This window comes from Acanthochromis polyacanthus, chromosome 20 (assembly GCF_021347895.1).
Source record: "Acanthochromis polyacanthus isolate Apoly-LR-REF ecotype Palm Island chromosome 20, KAUST_Apoly_ChrSc, whole genome shotgun sequence".
Lineage (NCBI taxonomy): Eukaryota > Metazoa > Chordata > Actinopteri > Pomacentridae > Acanthochromis > Acanthochromis polyacanthus.
Window position 1 is genome coordinate 17,032,226 of NC_067132.1, and position 12,244 is coordinate 17,044,469.

Here is a 12,244-nt window from a genome sequence, read left to right on the forward strand (position 1 = left end):
GGTATGTGTTTGTAAATGCGCATACCCAAGCATACACGTACCCACAAATGTGCATGAAGCAAAGGACTGTGTCACTGCATGGGTCATTCCATTAAATACTTGTATGTAGACAGTAAGATGAGCTCTGTTCTGTTGTACTTGAGACAAGAAGAAGTGAAGACAAGTAAGTGCGCTCACCTAATGAAACTGGGACAAAGGATGGGGAATACCATACACTGGTGCAAGAAATGGCAAGAATTGACAGAAGAAACATCACGAGTACTTTCATATGACAGGCTGAAGATGTTTTGAGCTGGTGCACATGCTCCTTACATCCAACACAAAGTACAGCAGCTATTTGTCAATCCTAGTGGTCAGACATCGCACAGGATTTCAGGAGAATATGAAACTTTACGCTGTGTTTGGGTGCAAGTGGACAACATGTACAAACAAAAGCGCCTCCCAAGTCCGGCAGCGACTGCTTCAGTTATGAACAAACATATTTCATTGTTCTCATGGCTGCATGTGATGCACTTGTGTCACAATTCTGGACGTGGGAGCCTACTTTGAGACAACTTTGGTGAGCCTTTAACTATTCATATTGCGCCATCATCTAGTCAGATGTTTTATTTGCTCAGTACTTTGGTTTAAAGTTAAAAAAAAAAAAAAACTAAAAGAAATAAATTAATTGAATATACACTGCTCAAAAAAATTAAAGGAACACTTTTTAATCTAAGTATTGCATCAAATCAGTGAAACATGTGGGATACTGATCTGGTCAAGTAAGTAACTGAGGGGCTTTTTAGTCAGTTTCAGCTGCTTTGGTGTTCATAAAATTAACAACAGATGCACTAGAGGGGTAACAATGAGACAACCCCCAAAACAGGAATGAGTTTACAGGTGAAGGCCACTGACATTTTTTTCCTTCCTTTTTTGACTGTTTTTCACTAATTTTGCATTTGGCTAGGGTAAGTGTCACTTCTGGTGGCATGAGGCGATACCTGGACCCAACAGAGGTTCCACAGACAGTCCAACTCCTCCGGGATGGCACATCAATGCATGCCATTGCCAGAAGGTTTGCTGTGTCTCCCAGCACATTCTCAAGCGCATGGAGGAGATTCCAGGAGACTGGCAGTTAGTCTGGGAGAGCTTGACAGGGCTGTCGAAGGTCCTCAACTGATCAGCAGGACAGGTATCTGCTGCTTTGTGCAAGGAGGAACAGGATGAGCACTGCAATAGCTCTACAAAATGACCTCCAGCAGACCACTGGTGTGAATGTCTCTGACCAAACAATCAGAAAGAGATGTAATGAGAGTGGTCTGAGGGCCCAGCGTCCTCTAGTGCCCGCTGTGCTCGCTGACCAGCACCGTGGAGCTCGGCTGGCATTTGCCATAGAACACAGGAATTTGCAAGTCCACCACTGGTGCCCTGTGCTTTTCACAGATGAGAGCAGGTTCACCCTGAGCGCATGTGACAGACATGAAAAGGTCTGGAGAAGCCGTGGAGAACGTTATGCTGCCTGTAACATTGTTCAGCATGACCGGTTTGGTGGTGGGTCAGTGATGGTGTGGGGAGGCATATCCATGGAGGGACGCACAGACCTCTACAGGCTGGACAATGGCATTCTGACTGCCTTTAGGTATCAGGATGAAATCCTTTGACCCATTGTCAGACCCTATATTGGTGCAGTGGTCCTGGATTTCTTCTGGTGCACGACAATGCCCAGTCTTATGTGGTGAGAGAACTCATGCAGTTCCTGGAGGATGAAGGAACGGATACCATTAGCTGGCCCCCATGCTCACCTGACCTGAATCCAATAGAACACCTTTGGAACATTATGTTTTGTTCCATCTGACACCATCAGGTTGCTCCTCAGACTGTCCAGGAGCTCAGCGATGCCCTGGTCCATGCAGTTCTGGGAGGAGATACCCCAGGACACCATCTGTCGTCTCATTCAGAGCTTGTCCCGGCATCGTCAGTCATGCATACAAGCACATGGAGGCCATACAAACTACAGGAATTTCAGCAAGATGGACCAGCCTGCCACATCAGTTTTTCACTTTGATTTTGGGGTGTCTTGAATTTTGCCCTCCTGGGGAGTTGATAATTTTCATTCCCATCAAACAATGTGGCACTTTTCATTCCTAACACATTATCCAGTCCATATCAATGCTAATATCCAGTTTGTTTTTCCCCCGTATTGAAATATGATGTATTTTCAAAGTGTTCCTTTAATTTTTTTGAGCAGTGTATGTTGCTGATTGGCTAATTTTAGCATGCTAGCAACCTTAAGTTATAGTGTACATGGTAAATGTTGTACCTGCTAAACCTTCAAATGCTAGCATTGCTGCTAGTAGCATTTCAATGTGAGGGCTTAAGATTAGTCTTTTTGAAATGTAGGACATTTATTCATCTTTTGCACCTCACAAGATTTTTACTCAACTCTTCATTGTCCTATGCTCGTTTAGCTAATCTTACTTTTCTAATTGTGACTTTTATATCTTGTCCTAATTTTTTGCATGCCTTATGTAAAACACTTTGAATTGTCTTACTGTTTAAAGGTTCTGCACATATAAACTTGCAATACCTTACATGCTGTTAGCATTTAACTCGAATCAGTATCAATATAGCCTTACACAGATGCCAGCATGGTTGTAGATGTTCAGTCTTGCTTTAACAGATAAAAGAAGTCCACGTCCTGCATTTTGGGAAAACAGAGTACCCCTCAGATTGAACTTTATACACCGGGATCTGTTTTCTAACACCATGATGAGAGTTTACGCCATCTTTATCTTATCCTTGTGGGCCTGTCCAGTCCTCATCAGCCTGATACAATGCGGTGTTGAGGTATTATAGAGTGTTTTTGGGGTCGGATCCATCCAAAGGTAGTGAATGAATGGACTGAGTGAGATAATGAAATGCAGCACCAGAGTCCAGGGGGTCATCTTTCTCGCTCTCTGCCGAGATTCTGGCTGGCTGTATTTGTCTTTGTCCTCCCCTCTATGGCCCATGATGGATAGCAAAAAGAATATGGCTGATGGTGAAAGTTTTTTTCAACTCTCTTTCTTTTTTAGTGTCTTTTTCTTCCCCTATCACCATTAGCGGAGTGGCAAAGTTAAGGGCTGGTGAGATGAACTCTGTGAAATTCAATCATGGGAATTGAAGGTTTGGAGGCGTAAGGTCTTGGCCCCATGGGCAGTTTGGAGATTGCTTCAGATTAATTAACGTCAAAATGAAGAGGGTGAGGCTGAAGAGAACAATTATGTATGTGACTGGTGGGCACGATGTTCGCTATTCACAGTAAAGAGTGTAGTCTGCTGATTTTCGTCTGTGTGTTAAGAACAAATTTTATTCCCAGTCAGTAATTTTGAGAAGCCAAAAGCAATTTAAGTGGAGATAGAGTAGGCAAAAGCTACCCATGGCTAAATGGATAGAAAAATAAAGCCACTTATGTAAGTACTCAAGGTGCGTATAATCCAGAGAAGCCGCAGTGGGGAAAGCTACCACCATCTCCTGTGCATTGTAATCTTGTGAAGGCAGACTTGGAATTATAAGGGGAATACCACTCAATTAAAGAAATTAGATTTTATATGTAAAGCTTGAACTGTCCAGTCACATTTTCTGCCTTTACATATGAACCACCATATGGCACCTACTGTGTGTATTTGAGTGTGAAAATGTATTTTTAAAGTGGATCCTGTATTGCTATGGCAGCGCTGTCAGCTGAAAATATACCCTTATCTGCAGACTATCATACTGCAGTCACAGCCACTTCCTCACCTTTTCCATTGCATTCTTAATGGGGGATGACATCAACAGTGTAGCACCACAGATTAAGCAGACAAATAAACTGCGCTGTTCACCAACACTGACCAAACTGTCTCGGGAAACTGGAAAAAATCTTCTAATTTCAAACTCGGCAGAAGCAATTTGTTTCTTTCAACGGCATGTTGAGTTTGAGGATGATTACACTTCTGCCTCTCACAGCATGGTGCTGCCTGTTCACTCAGTGCACACATCCACAAGTCTGTATCCTCACCAGCTGAGGTCACTGGTATCATTCTCACTAATACTACCTACTCGAACACACAGCTACGCACACATTTTCAGATGTGCCTGATATGCTTTCCTGTCTCTGTCCTTCTCACACTGAAACATGAAAACACATCCACACTATCAGTCCAACCAGCCCAGAAGGAATTTGTATTTGCGTGAGCCGTGGTGCACTCTCAGGTGTGCAGTGGAAAGCAAGATTGGTCTTCTCGGTACGGTGCGTTTTTATCTCAAGAATTTTGGAAACCTTGACTCATGTGTGCACCTTAGGTCTGCAGAGGAATCTAAAAATGACAAAAATCTTAGGAGCTTGACACAGCTTTCTAGTCTAACAGGTAGAAACAGCCAGAAGAAATTGCACAATTGAACTGAATGTTTAACTTGCATTAAAATGTGTATGCGCTCGGTAAATCTCATTGCAGCCTTTGCATGAAGAGCTGATTTTTGTATCCTTCAGCTGACTGTGACTTTCATAAACTGCCCCATTAAAGGAAGGAAAATAAGCAGCAAGGCTGGCAACAGTCACCCAAACTTGCATTAACTGATAATAATCAGACTCATTACTGGGATATTATCGTTTCTTATTATTCTCAGTAATACAGCCTGCAATATGGGAGAGGAACTCATTAGAATGGAGGCACCATAGGAACTACAGACATCCATCATTTCTGCACCTCTCCTTTAGGGGCCAGCTGCAAAGAACTGTAACATACTACTCATGATTCTCCTGAGAAACTAGCTTTGCTGACAGGCAGAGGGGTGCTTGGGTAATTGTTTTTGCCCCACGCTGGACAAGTTAATTAATTTCAATTACTGGCAACTCTCCAGTTGGAGGTTAGAAGTCAGAGCTGGGCCAGAGTGTGTGGAGGAGGTAGTCTAATATTTATTTGTCCTTATATCAAAGAAGACACGGCTGCATGTTGAGTTTCTGATTTGCCTGTGAATGTGTTCAGACAGACTTCTCTCTGAAGTTGTCTTAAGAGCTGCTCTGCCTACTGATGGAGAGAGTGAGCTCAGGAGAGTCTCGCTGTCTTCACAGAGTAGAGCTGGAACCGTCAAAATGGCATTATAAGATGTAGGCACCTGCTTGTTTTTGGGAAATTTAGGCCACTCGGCAAAAAGGAAGAAACTCTTTTGCTTTGACTTTGAACACTCGCTCCCCACGGAGTCACTTTCACCTTTTTCCCATCTTTGAGGCATGCCTTTGGACAAGTTAGAAGTAAATGTCTGAGCACTTCAGTCAGGGTAGACTAGACAAACTAGATGGAGACGGCTCTTATGAAGTAAACACTTCTAAAAGCAAGAGTTCAAATGAGAACAAGAGAGCGCTGACAGTTGGTAGTGGTTGAATGGTGCAGGCCAGACTGCACCGTTTTGCTCGAAATGCAACAAAACATTTTCAAACGCTGGAAGAAAAACAATATAATCTGGTCAGCAGTGGACTGTGAGTGTGTTAAATGGGCAATATGCAGTGTCACATCAAAGACAGTGACATGGATATTTAAGAATATACGGGAATGCAGGTATGCTGTACTGTGTAAAATCTCAACTTCCAGATCTATATATTTTTTATTCAAAGATTATTTTAAGTTCTACTTGACACAGTACCACATTATAAATATTTAGGAATTTTGCTAGAGTGCAGATTGTCCTAGAAAAAAAAATTGAACACTGTTAAAACAGCTAACACAACTGAGAGTCCACAGTCATCTATTAGTCCCATAAGGATCGGTAAGTTGTTCACTGGTAGCAGTACATGATTTGCCCCTTGGTGATAATAAAGATATCACTGGTCATAACATGATAACAGTAACAAGGCTAATATGTCAATGTTAACCACCGTTTTTTAGTGTTTTACCATACTTACATTTGCTAATTAGTACTGAAAAACGAAGGGATCAGCAGAGGTCTTAAGTCTGCAGCTCATCCTGAGAAGGACACACATATCGGACACAAATTTCATGGCAATTAATTTCACCAAATCCCACTCAAGACATTTCACTCCAAACCACGAGAGGAAATTTTGGGTGATGACCAAAAGACATTAGGATTTGAGCTGGCAAGCTGAGCAGAAAGAAGCCAAAGCCTTTCTGGGCACCATGGACTTCTGTACCAAATTACATGACAGTCCAGCCAATACTTGAGATAACCAATTAAAAAGAAAAATGTCAACCTCGTGGTGGTGCGAAATGAAAAGTGAGGGTGGGATTACTGAAGTTAGCAGGCTTTGATCCTCAGGGGACCATGAATGTCTGTATAAAAATTCATGAAAATCCATCTGTTAGTTGTTTCGGTTTGGATCGAAGTATCACACCAACAGACTGAGACTGTGTATCATAAAGCCACGCTGTAGGCATGTAAAGTTTTGAGCAACCAGAGCAGAGATATTTCAATGAAGTCGACACTGTTAAAGAGTCAAAACTAGTTCAAACCCTCGAGCCACTTTACTGCCGTCAATCAGCCATTATAACTGATTGACGTTTGCAGCTTTGCAGTTGCAAAACTTATTTGCTTTTGCAGTTTTTCGAAGTTACATCTCAGCAGTTGTTTTTAGCAATAACATCTTTAACAGTAATTAGTCATACATCGACTTCCTCGGCACCAGTGTTCAACACCTAATGGTGACGGCTCCATATGCGAGACATTTTCTTAACTGCTGCCAGGAGACGAATGCTGCTCAGGTTTTAATAAGAGGTAGAGGCATTCAGCATCAAAGCGTTATATTATAGATTATGTATATTATACTTCCATATGAATCATGCTGTAGACATATAAGTGAATTTTACAAGCTGTTTGCAGCAGATTTAAAGAATTAAATATTTATTTTCTCTCAATCCATTATTAATTCAGACGTTCATCAGATGTCTGGGAGAGTCAACAGCAGTAATGCAGGGTTTCTAGAGACATTAGTATCAAGCCAATCATTTTCAGGAATCTTCATTTGCTTTTATAAGATCAGAGTGTGTGCTATCGCTCTCAAAGGTGATAAGATTGCGCAATTTACGATGGCAAGCCTACATTTCGGGCAGCAACATGCAAATTATTCCTTAATTGTATACTTGCATGCTTTCCCTCAGGAAGGCCACTGATTTCCCAAGTGTGGCATCTCGGTTGGACTAGGCAACAAACTGAATAAACAGCCTGACTTTGGTGCTTTGTCAAGCCGAGCGCACACTTCTCACTTCAGCAACACGTGTATTACCATAATAGCTACATGGAGCCCCATCAACCCCTTAATTGATTGGCTAATTGCTCAGAATCCCTCAACTGTACCCCAATGACCGACTGGTGTCGCCTTAGGGATTGTGGGATCTGTGTCAACATTTCCCCATGTCATCCCATTCATTCCCTCTTCCTGCTACTCTTCTGCAGAGCGTGAAGCATGAGATTGGATTTACAGTGTAATGGAATAAAGCACATTGTTTCTCATCTGTGAGAGAGGAGGATGTAGCTGATAAAACCCCTTACTTGCCCAGCTGGAGGTTTGATCAAAGACCTTGCATGCAGGAAGGCAGATTTGTGTTTTTTCTTGCCCTCTTTTCAAGTTTACTTTCCCCGCAGAACAGTTCTGGGTTTCATGGTGGTGTCGCTATCGATTTGCTCTGTTCTGTTTTGCTAGGTTTTGGAGGAAGAGTGGGAGTGAATAAAGGAGGTCATCATCAGGTGATCAAAGCCTCTGATATGACAGGTGTGGTGTTTTTCTCCAAGAAGTTTGTAATGCAATTTGTATAGAAAAAGACGCAATGGAATTCATACTCCATGGTTTAGGTCATTGCTGTGGCAGCTGTGATAAAGTTTAGTCAGCACTAATGCCATCCCAATGTGAAACTAAATCAGGAGGAATAAAATGAGCCACGGTTCTTTGAGATCTTCAGAATGTCCATTTTTCTCTTTGACTCCCAGCCTTTCATTTCTATTCACTGACTTTCATCTCGATGAATAGAATGCCATTATCAGTTAATTAACTCTTATCTGCTTTACTGTTACAATGATAACATTTTCCAGCGTCACACCAAAGCATAATCTCTTTAAGCCACAATGTCGCAGTCACCGCCTATTACCACAACTTTATTTTTATTTCCATATCCACGAGGTAAAAGCAGGGAGAAGGCCGTCTATTTGTTCCAGCAGACGCAATGAGAGCAGAAGGTCAGACTAGATGCAATTAGTCAGAATCCTAACGACTTCTTTCGGAAACTGGCTCTGGCAGTCTGTCGCTCAATTTATGCTCTTGACTTTTCAGTTGCTCTTTATCAGTGGATAATACAGAAGCTAATCGCTATCTAGTTACAATGTACAGCGCTTGGATGATGCCTGCAGGTGCCTCATTCAGGAAATAATGTAATAATAACAACTGGAATTAGCATTTTAATTGCTTTGTAATGGGTCGCTCTTCCGTCCATACCGGTGTAAATGAGACACAGAGTAAGAAAAGTCCTTTACCTGATTCTTCGTCCAGCCGAACACAGAACAGTACATCTAAACCAATTTAAAGGATTGATGTTCATCTAAAGAGAAAGTGGGAAGATCGAGTGTTGTCAGACAAAAATTGTTGGCTTGTTTTAGTCTCAGAAAGCTTCATTCCAACTCTTGACTCCTTTCAAAATTGAAATATGGGAGTAATATGCCTCACAAAACCAGAGAACTTTAAAAGACAGAAAGATATAAAGACAGGAGAAGACAAAAGAAGGTTTTGATGATCAGTGATGCTACCAAGACCAACATTCATGGTGCCCAGACAATGTATCCTAAAGATTTCGCTGTAAATTGTGTCATCAACTATGAGGTATTGTTAAGAAGTTCAGACTCGGTTGCTGGTAAGCATGAACAGAGCGTCATGGCATGGTCAAGAGTATGCAGCAGGTGTGAGGACTAACGCTGGTGCATCAAGACTGCAGATGGCTTTGTGTAGTCAGCACTGGGACCTACATATTGTATGTCGCATGTGTTTTTATAACAGCTTGCAGATAGTATTTGCCATTTCACCATGGACATGTTGAAGCACTGTGTCGAAATCTGCAAGGACCTTCATAAACAAGATGAACCACTCTTAATGTCGTGATTCATCACTAGTGATGGGAATTGGGTTTACAGCTACAGTCTCGACATCAAACAGCAGTCTTCAATAGATGAATGAGACCGAGGAAGGCACGTCAGTCAGCAACACACCAAGAGCGTGCTTTTCATTTTATTCTACATTCACAGGATTGTGCACCATGAATTTGTCTCTGAGGGTAAGATGGTCAGCATCTAGTAGTACAGTAATGTCCTAAGGTTTCTGTGTCAGAATATTTGGTACAAAAAACTCAACTGTAGCGCAATTGAAACTTGTTTGCTCTGTCATAAATGAACTCCTGCTCACAGTGCATTAATAATGAGCAAGTATTTTGGATGCACCACCATGGCCTTTGCTCTTCACCCATCCTACTTATTTTTGCTCTTCTCCAAAATAAACTACAGGTTCAAGGGCTGCTGTTTGACAGAGTTGAGGGGATTCAGTGTATGCTGCAGACGGTGCTTTAAGTGCTTGCAAAACTGGACTTCTAGGGAGTATTGAAAGTGTGGCAGGAGCACTGGGAGCTGTGTATCCTTGCACAAGGAGACTATATCAAAGGGGATTGTGGTGAAATTTATATCGGGTCTTTGTTTATTAGGTGTCGATTCTGAAGTCTTACCTATTATATGATGGATAGCTATGACATTCGGGAAAAAAACTGTAGCAACTTTGGTGAATCCTTGACCTCCCAGCTCCTTTTTTGCAGTTTCTGGATTGGTTTACAACCTACAGACCTAATGTGACAACCAAACTTTGTATTTACTGCTAAAAAGCAAATGTCAGCTTGCTCACTAGCTAAACATAGATTGTATAAATGGCAACATTATACCTGTTAGCAGGCTAATTAGCATTTTCGCAGAACGACATTAGCATCTTGATGCTACAATTTAGCTTTAAGCATCACTGCACAGCCTCACACAGCTGCCATCAACTGCTGCAGATTCTTAGTCTGGTGAGAAGAAAAATGCTCCACAATTACTGGTTTCAGTCTCTAAAAAGACATACAACAATGGTGCATTTTATTTTAAACATTTTGCAACTTGAGCTCCAACAACTTCACATCTAAATTACTACAAATTAAAGCAACACTGAAAAAAAAAAAACAGGCCTTGCAAAATTAACTCCAGGCCGAAAGCTTGCACCCTCCTATTGTCTAATGTAATATCCTAAATAGATGTAAAAGGCCAAACAAAGACTCCTGCTGACGAATCACGTCTTTTTATCTCATATCTTATTAGACAGAATCTCACACATCAGCACAGTTGGCCAACATGCCACATCAAAGCAAGTGTAGGAGTAGAGTGTACACGTCTATCCTAATTAGTATGTTAGAGTGCTGATCTATGAGTGATCTGAGAACACAGACTACACACACACACACACACACACACACACACACACACACACACACACACACACACACACACACACACACACACACACACACACACACACCTACACACACCTACACACCTTGAGTCCAACTCCAGTTCCCTGCTGTTTTTATACACACAGTCCAAGTATATTCCTGGCAATGGAAGCATGGAAAATCTTGGCACATTCACACTCATTAAAATACATACAAGCTGATGTGTAAATACGCACACACAAAGCCCAGCTGTAGTTTTGTGATATTGTTACATGAACAAAATCCAAGGATATCCCTGGTGATGGCAAAATGAGCAATCTTGGCACCTGAGGATGATTTCTGCATAGTCAATGTGAATGCCTCTGACTGCCTGTCATCTTCAGTGGACTCACACTTCAAGCCTGTAAGTTGTTTCTCTGAAGGAGCTCCAGTTACTCAGCAAGTATAGTTTGGCTCAAACATCAGGATTCAATTAAAATGTAAATTCTCACTAAGCTGATAAATGGAAACAACAGTTCCTCTGGCACCAGACAGGAGGCGTCTCTGTACAGAGGGACTTGGATTTTCTTGTTTGGGCCAGCAGGTGAGTGATGAAGCTCAACAGGGAAAAAGTAAAATAAAGAGAAAAAAAAGTGGAAGGTCGGCAGGATTCAGACCATTTGGAGGTATTTACACACTGCTTGTGTCTTTGCTGTTTCCTTCACTGCTGCTCTCGCTTTCTGTTACACAGATTTCAGGTCTTTGTCTGCTCTATTGACAGCTCGCTGAAAAACTCAATCTGCTCTGCACCTGCTCCTTTAAAGTTTTTCCACCAACTGCACAAGAGGAGAGACATTGTTTGGAAGGAGCTGGCACACGTCTTCGACTCACCGCAGCTTCAAAAAACGTCAGCAATGCACATCACGTCAAATCCAATACGCTCAAGGGCAAATGCAACACTTTGGAACACGGAATACTGATAAGAATTACTACATTTCAGGGAGTCGGATAGGTGTTTCCACAGAGTTTCTGCGCTATAGCTCACAGCTGATTCTTGCCAGTGCTGAAGGAACAAGAGTGGGCTAGATGAATGGTTTGCTTCATAAGCCAAGACTGCGGAGAGCTGCAGGTCCTCCAGGACGAGAGGATTTCTAATTTTCACCTTTCATTCTTCAGATGAAGCCAATGGTGGGTATAAGTCACAAACTCACTTGCCTGGATGACAACTTTCCATTTGGAAAAATTCTGCGAGATTAAAAATGCAAAACATACTGGCTTCAGTTACCAACAAATTACCTCTGGGGGAAGACCGCCTGGCGTGCACAAGTCTGTGCCATTTAGTAGGACTGGTAAGTACTGAAGCCATCAAGACTAGGTCCTAAAGAAAATTAATTATGATTATACCCAGCAGCTACAATAAATTCTTAAAATGAAACCACCAACTGTCTTGGCTGCCGTGTCATTATACCCAGACACATGCGTGTTTACACCAGGTGCTCATCCTTCCTTCCTGACATTCAGACATCCTCACTTATCCTGTCATCACACAGACACAGGAGCAGGCATGTCCCTGCCCTCTAGATTATATCTATCGTGGCGGGCCAAGGAGAAATGATCAACCTGCTTATCATGCTCTTGACACTTGAGTGAGATGAAAGCTAGTATGGACAGCAGTGTTTTAAAACGCTGAGAAGCAAACCCACACTCCGTCCATTTAATGAGGAGAGAATACTCCGGCCGTCATCTAATACCACATTTCGTCCCTTGACCAAACCACTCAGTACCCTTCCTCATTACTAATCAGTGCC